This window comes from Meles meles, chromosome 10, assembly GCF_922984935.1.
Source record: "Meles meles chromosome 10, mMelMel3.1 paternal haplotype, whole genome shotgun sequence".
Taxonomy (NCBI): Eukaryota; Metazoa; Chordata; class Mammalia; order Carnivora; family Mustelidae; genus Meles; species Meles meles.
The window spans coordinates 60696645-60714848 of NC_060075.1; the positions used below are offsets into that span (position 1 = coordinate 60696645).

The 18204-nt window shown below is 38.5% G+C and overlaps 1 protein-coding gene and 1 non-coding gene across 4 annotated transcripts in view; both read left to right on the forward strand.

The window, feature by feature from the left end:
• The first annotated feature begins 274 nt into the window (after positions 1-274).
• DGKB (diacylglycerol kinase beta) overlaps positions 275-18204 on the forward strand; it is a 684789-nt gene continuing 666859 nt past the window's right edge. For 2 of the 3 annotated variants that reach the window (XM_046021573.1, XM_046021575.1), the window contains exon 1: positions 275-508. The gene's annotated coding sequence lies outside the window, so the exon portion shown is untranslated. Of the gene's footprint in view, positions 509-1032; positions 1097-18204 lie in introns of those variants that run through there. The other variant, XM_046021574.1, reaches the window with a different exon arrangement.
• On the forward strand, positions 11911-12061 carry LOC123952408. Its single transcript, XR_006820650.1, has one exon. It is a non-coding gene; the product is annotated as a small nucleolar RNA SNORA57 (small nucleolar RNA).

Sequence of the window (18204 nt, forward strand, 5' to 3'; positions counted from 1 at the left end):
GGTGACCAAGTTAGGATGCAGGAATAGAGTGTGCAGCTGTTAGAATTGCTAGAAGTGGGTTAGGGAAGTAGCTGATGAACAGTGACCCGTCAAGGACTATAGTTAGCGAGAGGGTGGGGAGACAAGGTATCAAGTTTCCTGGGGAAGGGGAAACGTATTCTGAATGGTAGTAATTGCAGTGAATCAAGCTTAATGCCTCAACCACAACCACTCATACCTGCACAGTCTCCACCCTCCTCCTATAACTGGTCCAGCAGTTGAAGAGCTGGGAAGCCCTGTCTCTCTGTCTCCTTCTCCCTGAGCTCCAGCGGCAGTAGTAGCAACAGCAGCTGTGGAAGCGCCAGCTAGAGATAGGCAGGGCTGGTGCTTGCAGCCGCGCAGATCGCCTCCTCCTCGCCACACGCACACACATCCACACACGCACTGCACAGATTCCCAATATCACCGCGTCTCGGTAGAAATGAAGGACTCCAAGAGATGAGAGAAGAGCGTGGGTCATGGACAACAGGTATTTCATCTCTGACAAATCCCGTTTCCTTCTGAGGCTTATTGGTATGGATAATAAAATAACCGTTTGTGATGCCTAGCCTGAGTGGGAGCCTGGAGGTGGCCGCGCAGAGGAGGGGACGCGGGAGTGCGTGCGAGGTGGGGAACCGGGATGCCGAAGATGACTTTCAGGCTCCGGAAACCTACACCTCTGAGCCTCCGCTGCTGTTTTTGAGTTGCAAATCAGGGAAGGGTGGGCTGCAGGCAAAAAAAAAAAAAAAAAAAAAAAAAATCTGGGGGGGGGGGGGTGGGCTGCAGGCAGCCTGTTTTGTTGACTGGAAGACGATTTCCATCTTTCCGACACTAGTTAGAATGGGCCGTGCGTGCTGGGAGGGGGTGGAAGTCGAGGGGAGGAGATGCTGTGAGCGGAGTTCTTGAAGCTCCACTCCTCTGGGGAAGCCGAGCTGCGAGGCTGCCTTCTTTACCGAGCCGAGAGCGTGTGCATTGGGAGGGATCCTGAGAGCTGGCTGGTCCCAGGTCGTCTCCGGAAAAGCGGTTGCTCTCGCTTCGGGGATGCGATGCGCCCAGCCTTCGCCTGCATCACACTGCAGTAAGTTAAACTCGACACGGCTGGCGATTTGAGTGGCTTCTGGGTTTGTGCTGCGGGGGAAGGGAGGCTGAGAAGAAATGGCGAGGAAAGTTCGAAAAGCATAGCTTTGAATTCTCCTTGAGATGTTAAGTCGGTTTGTCTCTCTGACTCCCGTCCTAGTTATGCTGTAGTTGGTTAACTCTTGGTTATTTGTTGGCGGACGTGGCTTGTCGGCTAGGTATGCCCTAAAGCGCCTAGTCCATTGTGATCTTAGGCAACAAAACTGGTAAAGGCGTGCTACATTTAATTACAATAGGGAGCTCCTGAAAGTTACTAATGGACGACACTTCGCTTTTCCAAAGAAAATTCGTGAAGAGGCCAGCTTAGACTTTCAAATGCCCACCTAATTGTTACAAGTTTCATTCCAGACTTATTCCTAATCTTCAAATAAAGAAGCAATCTAACAAACGAAATGAAGCAAAGGTCTTTGATTTATTTTATTGTATTAAAATGAAATGTGAAGTAGGTCGCTAAATAACTGTCAGACAACTGATGATAGGATAAACATTCAAATACTCTTTAGTGGGTGGAGAGCTGGGTTCCCCCCAGTTTCTTACCACTGCAATCATCTTCTCCACTTGCTAAGAAGTCCCTTCCTTGTGATTTCAAAGTGGGGGGTTGACATAGATGGCTTTATACTTCAAACCAAGCAGCATTGTGGTCCCTGGCAAAAAAGGAAGGCTAAAAAAAACTTGGAAAAACTACTTCCACTGGTTGCTCAAATTGCAGATAACAAACTCTTAAAAGGAGGTAAAAACAGGTCAGCGACAGCCAGCCCATTGTAAAGCAAATGACTAAATAAATGTGAATGCAGACAGAATACTAAAGGTCTCTTTTAGAGGGAAACCAGAAATAATCTAAAAATGCTGGCGTATTTCTAACCAGGTCCTCTTTTACACTGACCAGAATTTTTTTTTTTTTTAATGAAGTAAAGAAGAAGGAACTCTCAAGCAGAAAGAACATGTTGCACAAAATATTAGACCTAGTTGTAGGATCACTGGAAAAATTGTGGTGTTACTATAGTTTTCTCCAAGAAACATTAATGAAAAAACAGCAGTACACAAAACAGAATCCAGGATTTTAAGCTGGATTCCATATGCTGTCATAAGTTCTGTAGGATAAAGAGGTATCAAAACTTAGGAAACAACTACTGTGAAATGCAAAGTAATTCAGAAATTCTCCATCTTTTGAAAGGAAGAAACTAAGAATCACTCTTACCCGGTTATTTCAATTTTTAATTGTGTTACTCCATCTCGAATCCACCTAATCTTCATTATTTTATTAAGAAATAAAACATATCCTGAATGTAATTTGAATTACTTTGCCTGCTCCTCTCAGGGTTCTTCAGATAAAATATCTTCATCATTATGGAAATACCCAATTATTAGAGGTAACCTATTCCATGCACATATATTACTTGGTGCAGAGCTCTATGCATAACTTTGTAAATCACTGAGTAAAATGTAATCCAGAAGATACATTGTGATAGTGCATGTGTGAGAGTGGTTAAAAACTTCAGACAGCAATAAAAAAGAAAAGGAAGCATATGCACAAAAGACTAAAATAAAATAATATGGTTGGAGCCAGTTTGTAAGCAACTCTGGAATAGATCACTATCTGAACCTCAAGTATTAGCTAAAGAGAAGAAAAATTGAGCTAAAAGCCTGAATGTAATTGCTAAGAATTTGAATTGCATAGGGATTCGTCAAAATATCTTTTAAGATAGAAACATCGGTAGAAGAAATCAAGTTTTGGGAATATCTTCTTTTCATCATTTGGTTGACCTCACTGTAAGCCTCATGTTCTACCTCACGTTATGTGTGAGAAGAAAATTTTCACATCTATTTTTGAAATAAAGCAATTATTTTAAAATTTAAACCTTAGATAAGTTTTGCTGGGAAAAGTGTTTGAGCTAGGCAAGTATCCTATGACTCATGCTTCCCTTGCACACCACGGAAAGAAGGAAGAGTTGTAGAGACAAGCCAGAGATAGCTGCTGGTCCCTCAACCTAATTCTGCCTGCTAATAATGACTATGATGTTGATATATAGGCTTGAAATGACATATTAAGAATATCCTTTCCTGGGGCGCCTGGGTGGCTCAGTGGGTTAAGCCGCTGCCTTCGGCTCAGGTCATGATCTCAGGGTCCTGGGATCGAGTCCCACATCGGGCTCTCTGCTCAGCCGCAAGCCTGCTTCCCTCTCTCTCTGTCTCTGCCTGCCTCTCTGTCTACTTGTGATCTCTGTCAAATAAATAAATAAAATCTTTAAAAAAAAAAAAAGAATATCCTTTCCTGGATGCTTCTCCCCCTGGCTGGCCTCAGGAACAGAACTGTACTTATATATGCATGATGCTATTGTAATAGTCTCTTAACGCTAATACTTCTCCCTAGTATTAGGGAGTATTAGGGAGAAGTATTGCTCCTCTCCCATTCATGACATTTCTCTCTCTTTTAAAACACCAATACAAAACAAGGCAATAATCCTATGTATTTGTTCATCTTTAGGTATTAATTATGAAGTAGGTTCAACCCCTTAAAAGCTCCTTGGTTTATTTGCATGTATGAATCATTCGCCATACAGCACATGAATAGTTCACAGTTATTGTGAGTATACAAATGACAGGTATTAGGTTAAGTACTTTGAAAATGTTCTCTCATTTATGGGATAATAGCTATAAGAGACATGGCATTTTCTCACCTTGATAAGAAACTAAATCACAGAGCAACTAAACAAATCACCTGAAACAACGTATTTTAGTAAATGGTGGGCTAGGATGAACTCTCAATCACTTTGCCCTGTTGTTTTATTAAAATGGTACTCTACCATGTTCTAGTGGAGTGAGCTTGTCAGTGGAGTATATTGAGACTGCTTGAGAAATCATAGCCATCAGGAGAAAAAAATCCCTGCTCCACTGATACCCAAGACTGGATCTATCCAAATAAAAACCTGAATTGACCCCAAATCCAAACTTGGCATACTCAAGTCTTCCGATTTCAGTGTTCTCTGGCTTCATGAACCATGAGAATGAGGCTGGGGACATCTTTGTCAGGAAGGAAAATGATGGAGTTAATATGAGAGGAGAGAAGTTGGAAGGCTCAAAAACCAAGGGATAAAAGGGAAATAAGAGGAGGCTTATCATGGTGGGAGACTAGTATGAGAAATTGTCCAGATACTGTGTCCTCAGGGACGCTAAAAAACAGACACTTTGGACTGCATGTGAGACAGATAGATAAAGCGCAGATTTAAACCATCTCTTTAAGGAGTTGTAAGGTCTGATTGTAAAAATTAGATTAGGCTCGCCTTCAGATATTTTCCTTTATGCTTTGTTTTTTACACTTTTTTTTTTTTTAAGAGTAGAAATGATGATTCAAAAGAAAGTGGGAGCTGAAAGGCCTGATGATGACCAAAGAGGTAAAACGATGTGTGGAAATATCACTGGTTCTTGTATAATCACTTTCTGAAAATTTGCCAGGCAATGAAGGGCCATCTTTAACTGGTGAGGATAAAAACAAAACGGTTCATTTAGGTAAAATCTGAAGTGTTAAGGAGAATAACATGATTACTGTCACTTGTCTTCTTATCACAGAAGACAAACACTAACAAGGAATAAAATGAAAATGTTATGGGCATACCGCCAAACAATATTTTAAGATTGGTCTTTCTCAGCATGCTAAATTTAAACAGCTGAAATTCTTTTTTAAGTATTATCTGAGTCAACAATTTGAAATGAAGGATTTGTCTTGAACAAGGAATCTGTATTGCCATGTAAGTTTGAAACACAATGTCCTTGACTCATTTTTTTTTATTGGCAATATGCCAATCACTACAGAGCAAGGAGCACAAAAGTTATTACCTTCAAAATCAGAGTATAAATATATCTGCTCCATAAGGAAAGTTGATGTGCTTTGATGGAGCTTTGCAAATACATTTACATTGTCAGCCCTGATTCTTTGTCATGTCTCTTGTCACTTGTGACACTGCAGGTCGAGGTTAGGAATAGAGTTAGGACAATCAACTTCAAGGGTTGATTTTTGAATGTAGTGTTTGGCTCTCTTTCCCTTACCGTTTAAAACTAATGACAGGAACTTTTGTTGCGTGCTTGCTACATACCAGTTGCTTGTATGAGCATCTTGCACATTTAACTTTGACAATACCCTTATAGGATAATCCTGTTATCATCTGCATTCCATTAAAAAAATATTTTATGGGGCACCTGGGTGGCTCAGTGGGTTAAGCCACTGCCTACGGCTCAGGTCATGATCTCAGGGTCCTGGGATCGAGTCCCGCATCCGGCTCTCTGCTCGGCAGGGAGCCTGCTTTCCCCTCTCTCTCTGCCTGCCTCTCTGTCTACTTGTGATCTTTCTCTGTCAAATAAATAAAATAAAATCTTTAAAAAAATATTTTATGTATTTATCTGACAGAGGGAGACACAGCGTGAGAGGGAGCACAGGCAGGGGGAGTGGGAGAGGGAGAAGCAGGCTTCCCACCCAGCAGGGAGCCCGATGCGGAGTTTGATCCCAGGACCCTGAGATCATCATCTGAGCAGAAGGCAGACGCTTAAGGACTGAGCCACCCAGGGGCCCCCTGCATTCTGTTTTATAAAGGAACAAACTGAGGCACAAGAGGGATAAAAGACTCACCCGCAATTCCAAATTAGTACTTTTGGAGCTGGGGCATGAACTAGAATTCTGACTCTAGAGCCCATGCTTTTAAACCAAAGCCTCCAAGTTTACTTATTAACTCTTACTGGCTTTTTATAAGTCTCTACAATTCATACTATTTGTTTACCTCTTTTGTCTCTTCTTACACCTCTCTCTGTAATGTCTTTCTTGACACCCACATTCCTCTGTCCTTACTCTTTAGTGTTTCACCTCATGACGGATCTTTAAGCTTTTGCTCTGGCATCACAACCTTCCAGGATTCTGTTTGGAGTCTACCACTGGCCCAACTGTCCTCTTCTGTTGTTCCACTGAAACTTGCACTTCTTTTATTATTAAATATGCCATAGAGGGTTGAAATAATCTATTTTCTTCATTGAGGAAGGAAACCGAGCCTTATTTATCTTTGGAATGTTAGTACTGAGTGTTATGTCTAATACAATAGTAAAACTCAGAAAACACTGAATTCAGAGCTCTAATTCAGTTCCCTGAGGGATCCGTAGTTCCAATTCCATAGTCTTTACCCCCGCCAAAGACTACAGAATGGTCTTTCAAATGCAGGTTACAAAGTTTTAGTCAGTATATTTTCATTAGTTGAGCTCATAATTTGTATAAAATTATTCAAAAGATATTTGCCACACCCTGTGATACTGCATATTTAGAATATAGGAGGCAATATTTTGGAATATGACAGATGGCTTATTCCAGACTACCATATTGAAATCTGTAACGATACCTAATTTCTGGTACTAATGTATCTTGAGGAGGGTAAAAAGCAAGTGTTGGAATAAGTGGTTCATTGAAGATATTTTGCTCTTTGCCAGCCAGTAGAATGAAGTTGTGAAATCGTGCTTTTGAAAAACTGTTTCTTGAATTCTCATTTTCTTTGAGGAAAAGTCCTGAGAAGATTTTGCTTTTGTCATAGATAATAAATATTGAGTCCTATCAGGAACAGACATTGGAAAGTTGACTACCACTGGAGGAAAATGAAAAAATGAATAATGATGGGAAAAATCAATCTCTACTCTCCCTCCCCCAAAGAACCATTTTCAGTTTATGGGATAATTTGGATTTTAGTTATTAATGATATATAAATTTCTTTCATTAAGTATTTAAACATTATAACAATGTGAACTGGATGGGCATAGCTATAGGGCTTTCTAAATATAGTATTTTCATTAAAAGTATTGGTCAGATAACTCTATTTTATTCTTTTTTTTCCTACTTTATTCTCTTTCTAATCCACACAAATCATTTGTCACATATTCAGTTATAACCAGGGGAAGAACAATGGTAATGAGATGTGGAGATGTGTGATAGTTATTTAAGATCCCTTTGGAGTTCAGTCAACAAAGTTATCTCAGATAAGAATACCTGAGTGAAATAGCTGGGCCTTCCTTTGTAATATTTCTTTTTATTTATAGGATTTTGGCTTATATCATATTTTGATTATTCATGATGTTGGAATTGTGGTTAAAGGTGTGGAGAAATGGACTCCACATAAAATTTCTCGGTATGCACAGATGCTCATTTGAATTTCATTTCCTTCTTAGGCCCTGTGATATAGGGGTTAACATTTATTCTTTGCCTTCAAATTGCCTGGCCTCAAATCTTTACTACTTAGATGACTCTGAGCAAGTAACTTAAATTCTATGGTTTGCATTTCTCTTTGTAAAACAGGGATAATGGACATGATACCTACTTCATAGAATTACATGATTTAATCATGTGCGTAAGAGGCTTAGAATGGAAGGAACACAATAAAGACTCAAAAATAATAGCTATTTAGTATTTTCCATTTACTTAGGATGCTGTCTCAGGTAAAAAGTAAAGTGCCAATAGCAAAGAAAATGTTCTAAATAAAATGTAAAAGCTGTTTTCATTCTAGTTTTATATTAATAAAGTATGAGACTCATAAAATCTATTAAATGTTATAGTAAATATCTTCTTTATAGGGTCATCTTTATTTATCGTTTTGCCCAAAAGGTTTTTATTGAATTATCCAAAAAAAAAAAAAAAAGGTAACTGGTAACAAAGGTAAATTAGACAACACATGCAAACACTTCCCGGAGCGTGGTTGGCACAAATCAACGCTTAGGCTTATCAATTCTCTTCCTGTTAGTTATCACCATAATGGAAGACCTTTCATTTTCCTTCTCTGACCACCTTAAGAGGTAGGCACAGCTGTCATCCATTTAATACACAAACTGATCTGTTTTCATCTATTTCGACTCTTCTTCATTTGTCCCTATGTGGACTGGGAGAAGATGATCTCTTATGTGAGGAAATCTGTTATTCCCTAGATTGACTCCCTTTGAATCATATGGACTGGAAAGGAGAGAGAAAGGGAGGTGTTGCAGAAGAGCATTTCAGGATCCTTGACCTGAAAACAGAACTTCAAGCACAAAAGATGAGTTTGTTCAGCAACTTGTTCTGCTGAGACAGAGAATGTAGGGAAATGTTTTTTCCCTGGGCTTTTGACCAAGGAATCCCTTCACTGGTTACTTAATGAAAAGAAAGACTGGAGAATTCTTGCTTGCTTGCCTTTCTTAGCATTGTATTTTAGAGATGCTAAGTAACACTCAGCTACTTCTGGGAAATTTTAAGGTTCCTATGAATAAACACAGTTAGTGAAACTATTGCCTTAAGAAACAGAACGACTGGCCATGATCCTGTGCTTTATTTTATTTCATTCTTTTTTTTTTTTTTTTAATTTCATTCTTTAGTTATGGTTGGGCTACTTTGTTTTAGGCAATGTGCCAGGCTCAGGAAAGGAAAGAGTAAAATGAGGGCCAAATTCGTATAGTGCTCAAGGTACTTCAGCGAAAGAGACAGACAGACAGAAGCAGACACACCCAAACAAGGAAGCAAATACAGGATTTAGTGTTGTTGTAATAAGTGCTGTGAAAGAGACAAAGAGGTGAAATAGAGAAGAACAGAGGTCCTATTTACTGGGGAACAAACCGGTTTCAAGACTCCTAAGAAACACTTCACACACCTCCCCTCCATTATCCTTTTCTTCAACACAGAACAAGTTTCTGGTGTTGACAGTGAGCAGAGCAGGATTATACACCTGAAGTAATCCAAAAACCAAGACAGATGAACTCGTGGTGAATCAGAATTTTTGAATTATTGAGCAAAAACATTTCATTCAGTCAGAAACATGACTCCCACATTGCTTTTCCCTTTACCTTTATATTACAGGATTATTCAGCTTGTGGCAGCTTTTAAAGATTAGAAAAAAATGCAACGACTTAATGTTGCTTAGTAACTTGTGTTGCCTGTCATTTTGGGTTGCACATAAACAACTTGTAACTTCCCCACACTTGTCCCAAATTACTAGAATTGAGAAAGAGCACACAAGCTGATGAGTCACTTTGCTATCCTGTTGTTCTTAATAAGAGTTCTGGTTAGCAGGATGGGTGCGTTCTCCTTACATAATGTTATTTGCAACCCCATATGTCAGAACTTTCTGTTTGGCAAATAGAGGTTCCTTCCCTGTCACCCACTGAAGAAAGCATAGCATTACAGCTCTTCAGGGCAGGAGTATTGTGTTTGGGTTCCTGGGTTTTTTTGTTGTTGTTGGTTTGTTTTGTTTTTGAGATTTTATTTATTTATTTGCAAGAGAGAGACAGAAGAGAGAGAGAGAGAGGGAGAGCATGAGAGGGGAGAGGTCAGAGCAAGCAGCAGACTCCCCACTGAGCAGGGAGCCTGATGTGGGACTCAATCCCTGGACTCCAGGATCATGACCTGAGCCAAAGGCAGTTGCTTAACCAACTGAGCCACTCAGGTGCCCCTGGATTCCTGTTTTGTTTTTTTTTTTTAAGATTTTATTTATTTATTTGACAGAGAGAGATCACAAGTAGACAGAGAGGCAGGCAGAGAGAGAGACAGGGAAGCAGGCTCCCTGCTGAGCAGAGAACCCGATGCGGGGCTCGATCCCAGGACCCTGAGATCATGACCTGAGCCGAAGGCAGCGACTTAACCCACTGAGCCACCCAGGCGCCCCTGGATTCCTGGTTTTTTGAATGTACTCCAGACTCTATCAGACTACGTAGTGAAGGTGAAGTGGTAAATGTTTTGGGGCTTCACGTGGAAATTTTATTTTAGAACTATTAATGCTTTTATCATTCAAGCTACTTGCATAAGTGCTTGGTGGTACATTTAGTGTTCAGGTAATTGTATTATCTTTGTTATAGCACTTCCGAAGCAAAACAAAACAAAAGAATGGTTTCAATGTGACTATAATAATCTTTATGGTTAGATTGTGTTTTCTAATTCCTAAAATTAGAAACTGTCTTGTGCATGTGCTCGCTCTCAAATAAATAAAAATCTTTAAGGAAAAAAAAAAAAGATTTGGTGTATATGTCAGTAGTATGGGAGTACTATATTAATCAATTTTTTTTCTCTACTAAGAAGTGTCAAAGCTATATTGAAGGAATTAGCACCTATGTCTTACCTTTGGGGAGCATTCTGGATAAAGAGAATGCACATACCCTGTTTCTTTAACATTTCTTTTGCTGATCCTAATGAATCAAAATCCAAACGATGTTAAGATATAAGGAATAATTGTTCGAGGAATGCTATTATGTGTGTTAAAAGAAGAAAAGGGCAAGAAAGCGTTCCTTATCTAAACATTAAACAAAGTTAAATAGTTTTCTATTTTAAGAACTTCTTATAGTTCTACAGATGCAAGTGTGTGTTGGAATCTCTAGGAGTGGGATTTAGTACAAATTTCCCTAACCTCATTTAATCACAGAATCTCTTCTTTTGGGAACATCTATTACTATCTCTTTGAAAAACTCATCGCAATTTACTAGTCTATTGGCATTCAATAATTCATTTAAAATTTTTTGAGCCTCTCTCATACATAAGAGTACTAAGTTCTGGAAAGAAAATTATGAATAGAACCTGGACCTGACATTAAGTAGCTCCAAAATTGAGGGTTAGAAGAAAACACATAGATGTATAAATTATAACACCATGGGCTATGGGCAGTGCTAGAAGATAGATGGCCAGGAAGCACATCTTCCTGTTGAAAGTTGAAAGTAAGAGGATAAGAAATTCATTACAGATAATTTAGAATGAGTTGGGTCTTGAGGGAAGGTGTTAAAAAAAAAGGGACAATAAAAACGTAAGGAAGTATTTAGAAATCATGATTCTTTTACTCTCCTGTGAAAACCAGTACTCTTTTCATTCATCCAAGCTTAACTCTTGAGTGACTAGTTGGCTAATGTAAATAAAGAGATGAGAGAGCAAGCTGGGAAGAAGATATAAATTTGGGGATACAGACTGTAATTGCTTTCTTTGAAGTAGATGTGAATCCCTGGGGAAAGAATGTAGAGTGAGAAAAAGATAATTTTAGGAACAAATCTTGATGAATTTTAATATTTTTAGAATATATATAGTTGAGTGTATATATATATGTGTGTATATATATATAGTATAATAGTTGGGATATTAAGAGTGAAAACAAATTGTCACAGGGGAGGAAAACAATAGCAAAAATCTGTGGTATTCCAAAGACTAGGGAAGAACATCCTATAAGAAAGACAAAGTAATCATCACTGCCAGATGTTGCTGAGAGGTTGAGAGGAGGAATGAAAAATATCCATTGGATTTGAACACAGGGAGATCATTGGTGATTTTTAGCTAAAGATGGGTTGCCATGGTGACTGGGGTGAAACCCAGGTGAAAATGTGTTAAGGAGTGAGTAGGAGCTCAGGAAATGGAGATGGGGAGTGACTCATTGAAAAAGTTTGTGTATGAAGGTTTGAAAAAAAAAGAGTTGTTTCTGGAGAATAATGGAAGTTTGAAGGAGCTTTTCTAAGATGGCTGTTTTTAAGCATATCTAAATATCCATGAGAAGTCCAAATGATTAAAAAGTGTGCTCTTCATGGGTTGTCTGGATGGTTCGGTTGCTTAAGTGTAAGCTCTTTTTTTTGGTTCAAGTCATGATCTCAGGGTCATGATCCAGCTTGGCTGAGGCTTGGGGCACTGCACTGGGTATGGAGCCTGCTTAAGATGCTCTTTTTCCCTCTTCCTCTGCCCCTCCCTCTGCTTCATGCACACACACTCTCAAAAGAAAGAAAGAAAGAGAAAAGAGAAAAGTGTACTCTCCTTTTCTTGGTGGGGGTCAAGTGTGTGGTCCCTGCCCCCATAAAGTATTGAGGCAGAAAGAAAGGGCTCCAGCCTTCTTCCATACCATGTCCTTGGTACCCCATGGCTTTCAGTCTACCAGTTTTATCCTCAAGTACCAGGACATGGGTTACAAAAACAAAAACAAAACCAGCAAAATTTAGCAAAGTAAAGGGATTTTTGATGGATGACCTAAAAATGTGGAATTGAATAGGTTCCAAGATGTAGAGTATGAGTTGACTTTGACCAGCAGTAGTAGCTTCCATAGAGAAAGAGGGGATGAGGGAGCGAAGAGAGTAGTCTGAGTAGGTAGATAGGCTTTGTAGTGCTAAATTGAGGATAATTTTGGAATTTAAATTCTCTTGGCAGAATTTGAACAAAGTGGAGAAAGTTAGAAGTTTTTGGACAGGGTTGGAGAAGTTATTGACCAGAGTTATTTGCTAAGATCTGAGTGATCTTGGGGTAAGGTGCATTTGAGTAGATGGTCATACCTTCACAACAAAAATAGTTCACATGAATACATGATTCCTTTCAGCAGCTAGTGATATGGCATTGAAAAATACAGAGCTCATCCAAGATGTATTGTTTTATTTCATTTTGCTTTTTATATTGTCATCCCCTACTCTCTCAGTATCACATCATCTTCTTTATCACTTCTTCAGATAGAGAAATTTGGATGATAATTTTCCTTTATCTTATCTCCTGTTATCATTATGATTGATTAAAATACATAGGTTGACAAGTGAAGTAATAGCTTACAGAAATTCTTAACTACCTTACTTTCATTGGCATTCCACTCCATTCCATGCTAACCATTGGTCAGTGACTCTGTTCTGAATCTTGATACCTGAAACATCTCATCTTTAAAATCATGAATTACAAATTACAGAACATCAATCACCTGTTCTTTTCACTTCCCACCATTCTCCAGTGCCTTGACTCACCTTGTTCTCTTTGTGACTCTACTCATTCACCATCTCCTTGTTATCCGGGCAACTTAAATAATTCTTTTGCCCAAATCTTCATTGCTTTGAACTCTTTTTCTTCCACTTCACATCTGGCAAAATCCTTACCCTTTCTCAACTGAGCAGTTTGGTTTTGCTTTTTCACATCATTGCTATTGAAAATCACAAAACTGTGAAAACTGGTGTCATAATAAATTTGTGATCTCCCATCTCAGTCTGACCTTGGTAGTACTTTGAGGTGCCATGTTTTATTTACCTTTCCATTGTCCCTGCCAGTCTTCTCATTAAGCTCTGCCACCCATGTACTTGGTGTTGCCTTAAGAAAAGAAAGTCTTAACTCTTGTTTCCTTCTTCCTCTTTGTGCCATTTACTTTTATTTTTGGTATTGGCATTTAAACATTTAATTCGATTTAGATTTTAATTAAAATTATTAATATTCACAATTACATACACTTTTCTCCCCACTGTCTCCTCTTCTCATATTCCAACCTTTAGACAAAGTTTCATAACATGGCTCCTCTTTATCTTTTCAAGAATGTCTGTTGCCACTGTATTCTCTTCCGATCCAATGTTTCTTTGACATTAAGCTGCTTAAAGTATCCTTTCTGTTAGTGTTCCTTTCTTACTTTGCTTGAATTCTCATTGTGCTCTGATTCTCTGTTTCTTTTCTGTGATTACAACAGTACCTGGCACAGAACAGGTACGAAAGAAAACAAAACAAAAAAAATAAAACAAAACAAAAAACCTCTGAGTGGAAGTGAACTTTGAAAATCCCTCTTTCTTGATTGAAGGTGATGAATCATCTCATAAAGCATTTCCCTAGGTCAACATTGTTTTTCTCTTTCTGTTTACTCTGTTAGAGCGCTAAGTGACCATCTCTGTTCTCTGATATTCACTGTTTCATACCTCCTCTCTGTCCATTTTTCAGTATAGTTTGCATTGATTCTGAACAAGTGTCTGTCCTTCAGCATGTTTTCCTCTTCATATATAGTAGTAAAAAATATATTCGCTTATTCTGGAAATAATATTCAATCATGTTAGTCTGTTTGGAGAGAATGAGATTATTCTTGATTTGACCAAATGCAGTAATTGGTGCTTTATTTCTACAATATTAGCAGTTTAAGTTAGATTTAGGCATTTGTTTTATTTGTGACACCATTCATGAATTGATTACCGCCGTTCAGTTGTCAACCTGGATGTAAAGAAGTGGAAGGATCAGAGTTATTTTCAGTATCTGACAAGAACCTACACGGAGACTTTGAGGGCTTATCGGAAGTGAACAGTAGGCTAAGAGGTCGCATATGTGGAGAGAATAGGAAATAATCTAGTCTATTTTCCCACTGCTATGTCACTTTCTCAGAGTCCCATTTAAGTGGTGATGTACCAATGACAATAGAAAGAAAATATTTTTCTCAACCAAATACTTACTATACTTATTACCAATACTTATTATAAGGAGTATGAATGAATAAAAGATTTTTATCACGATTTCTCGGTATAATTCACAAGTGGGTGGTCACCTGCTCAGATTCTTGCTTTCCCATATCTCTATCCTCCTTCCATTCTTTCCACAGAATCAGATATCAACTAATAAAACAAATGAAAGCATTTTTAGGGGGGAAAACATGATTTATAACAAACCTCAGTTTCAAACTAGATTCGTCCACAGCAGTACACTAGTCTACTTTGCAAGTATGTGTTCTTCACTTATGCAAGGTTTAAGAAATTATAGAATTAGGTTGTCCTTGGAATTTCAGATATTTCTTTTCTATATAGTTTTACCTAAGCAATAAAAGTAAGGTTAGCTGTGACCTAAAAAAAAATACTCAGTCATTTTACTAAGAACACAGTATGGTATGTGCCCTAATTAATTTTATTTATGGGATATTAAAAAGAATAACTTCATAAGGAAATGAAAACTGTGGAAAGAGATGACTTTCAGACTGAGACACTCTCAGAGCTTCTGACTGGATAAATTCTGATAAGCTGATATATTTTTAATGCATATATGTTTGATTTTTCCTCTTTTTTATTGGTTTTAGCCATTACTAAAGGAGGCTAATGTATTTCTCTATGTTACTTATTCCAGGCTAAACAGGACAAAAAAATTGAAAAACTGATTTTCAGTTTGTAGAAAAGACTTCTTTGATAGGTCTGAATTGAAGACATTGGAGGCCAAGTTTCCTTTTGCCTTATGTTGTCCAGATTCCGTTCATTCCACACTTTTTGTTTTTGTAGGTTCAGGGTGGGATTTTATGTTCTTATTTTAGGACTCTTTTTCTTCTACTTTCTGCTTTTGATTGCCAAGGGACTAAGTACAAATAATTCATTGATTCCTGTAAAGACTTGGTTTTTTTCTTTGTCAGTTTTTAGTGATGAACAAAACGTTGGTGACCTATTACTACACAAAGAATGCTCATTCTCTCTTAGCTGATATGCATTGCTGTTTCTTTCTTTCTTTTTTAAAAGAATATTTTATTCATTTATATATTTGATAGAGAGAGGGAGCTTGGGGGAAAGGAGCAGGGAGAGAGGGAGAAGCAGACTCCCCGCTGAGAAGACAGCCTGACACAGGGCTCAATCCCGGACCCCCAGGATCATGACCTGGGCCAAAGGCAGACACTTAACTGACTGAGCCACCCAGATGCCACTGTACTTCTGTACAGTAGACTACTGATTTGAGAAATGTGCTTCCTCTCCCAGCTACTTAGCGGGTTGGAAAGATTTTCCAAATGGGGTTTGTGGTAGTCCAAAGCCAAGCCGGTTGTACTGGAAGTTTGGTTGCCTTGATGAAGCACAAAACGTAGAACACAGATGTTTGAATACATCTGTGGTGCAGCAAGGCTGTCACCAGAAGAAGAGTGCTGGTGTGCTGGTGTGGCCCCACACCCAGATGGTTATAAAAGACCACAATGCCACATGTTGTACTATGCTGACTGGGAGTATTCCTTCCTCTGCATGGACTTCTGGTGGCACTGAACTTTGGTTATGCCCTTGTGTGGAATAAAACAAAGCCTCGGGGAGCATCTGCTCACTTGCATTCTTAATCTTGTGTCTACTCTTTGCAAGGATTATTTGCCAGGATAATTGTAAATCAAAGTGAAAGCCAAACATAGTTGAGTCATGACCCTAATCCTTGCCATTTCTAGACCCTGAACCAGCTTTTTTGTTCTAACCAGCTTAGAGTCAATGATTTTTTTTTTTTGAAGATTTTATTTATTTATTTGACAGACAGAGATCACAAGTAGGCAGAGAGGCAGGTAGAGAGAGAGGGAGAGAGAGGACGAAGCAGGCACCCTGCAGAGCAGAGAACCCAATGCGGGACTCAATCCCAGGACCCTGAGATCATGACCTGAGCCGAAGGCAGAGGTTTAACCCACTGAGCCACCTAGGCGCCCTAGAGTCAATGATGTTAAAATGATTTTACTGAGCTGGCTCATAGATTCATGGCCACTTCCTGCATCGCATCAGTACTTCCTGGTTTCTACAGTTGGAGGGTGTTCCCCTTCGCCCATATCTTACCTACCACAGTACAAGCTTTCTAGTCTTATTAAATGCTTTACAAGTCATTAAGCTTAGAAAAATTCTAACTGGCCAGTAAATATTACAGTTACCAGCTCTTACTTTTCTTCCTAATATCAGTATTTAAAGAAGAGGGTTCAAACATACTACCTACATGTAGCCAACTTTGAAACTTAACTGCATAGCAATGTTCCCCATTTGAAGTAATGGCATCTCCTCATAACTTTCAGATGTATGGCTCCTTATTCACACAGAGATAAAAATAAAAATGGTCAGTTCTTTTGGATTTAAGATACCCCGTGGAAGTAGACTCTTTGAGGGCACGGCAAGTAGGTATTGAAGTCCAAGTTGATATAACAGTGTAGAAAATTTCAACATTGGCATATGGAACAAAGGAAACCCAGGTATTAGGAATAGTACCTACCCCGTCCTGTTTACCCTTGGGGCCTTTGTGCTTCCCACTAGTTCCTTAGCCAGTTATATGTTGCCATTAATATGCACCTATACTTAAATTGGTTTTAAAATTCATGAATAATTTCCTGATTATCAAATGACATTTACTTTTTATTAGTTTTTGCTATCTTTAGCTTTTTAGAATTTGCCATTTTTGATAGCTGCACTCATTTTAGCAACTCTACTTTGTTATTCGTAAGATTGCAGTCCTATAATGTTATTTCTGTTTATTCAAGCAGTGAAAAATTACTACCATTTGCCAGGCACTTGGAAAACAGTGGTAATTAAACACATTAATAGTTTCTGTCCCCAGGGATATTATAGCTTAGTGTGAGTGATTTATATTAGTAATTTATTATTTGACTTAATAAATATATTTTGAGTACCTACCTGGTGCCAGGTTCTGTTCTAGGCATCAGAAATGCAGTAAAAAAAGAGTCATGGAAAAACTTGTATTTTTGTGGAGGAGATAGAAAGTAACACATATTTAATAAAATTTTATATATAAGTTCCATGAAGAAAAGTAAGTCAGGGCAAGAGGAAAGGAAGTGATAGAGAGTGGGTGCTATTTTAAATAATGTACTATTTTAGATTTATTAAATATGTCCTGTTCTTCCATAGACATATTACATTTGAAATGCCTTTAACATATCTGAGAGGTGTTGTTAAATAGGCAGTTGGATACATGAGGCTGAAATGAAAAGGATTTGTTGGAGACAGAAATATGAGAGTTGTGCATAGACTTGGGACCAGGAGAGATCACGTAGGGATGGAGAGTAGGTAGAAAAGAAGGTCCAACACTGAGTCTTGGGGAAAACCGAAATTTTGTGGGTTAGAGAAGGGGTGGAGGAGTCTGCCAAAGTTAAGTAAGAACTAATAGCAGGAGATAACCCAGGAGAATGTACACTTACCTGGATGTCAAGTAAGTAGTCAGTAAGAAAGAGCTGTTGAAATATGTCACTTGTTACTAAGGATGAGCAAGATGACCAAGGGTTGACCACAGAACTGGGAATGTTAAGCCTTTGTTCATCTGGGAAAAGGGCAATTTCAGTTGAATGGTGGAGCACAAGTTCAACTGAAGCAGACGGAAGTGAGAATTGTTGGTGTTGAAGTGGAGGGAGAACAAGCCAGTTAACAATATAAATCAATTGGAAACTGCACCTGAAATGAATGGTCCAAATATAACAGTATTATTTGTCCTCATCAAGAGGGTTTGAAAAGCTTCATGAGAAATGATTGTAAACTGAAGTCAGAAGGATGAGTTGTTATTAACTAGATAATAAAGCAAAAGTAGAAAAACTTGTAGAAAGACTGTTACTGCAAGACAAACTT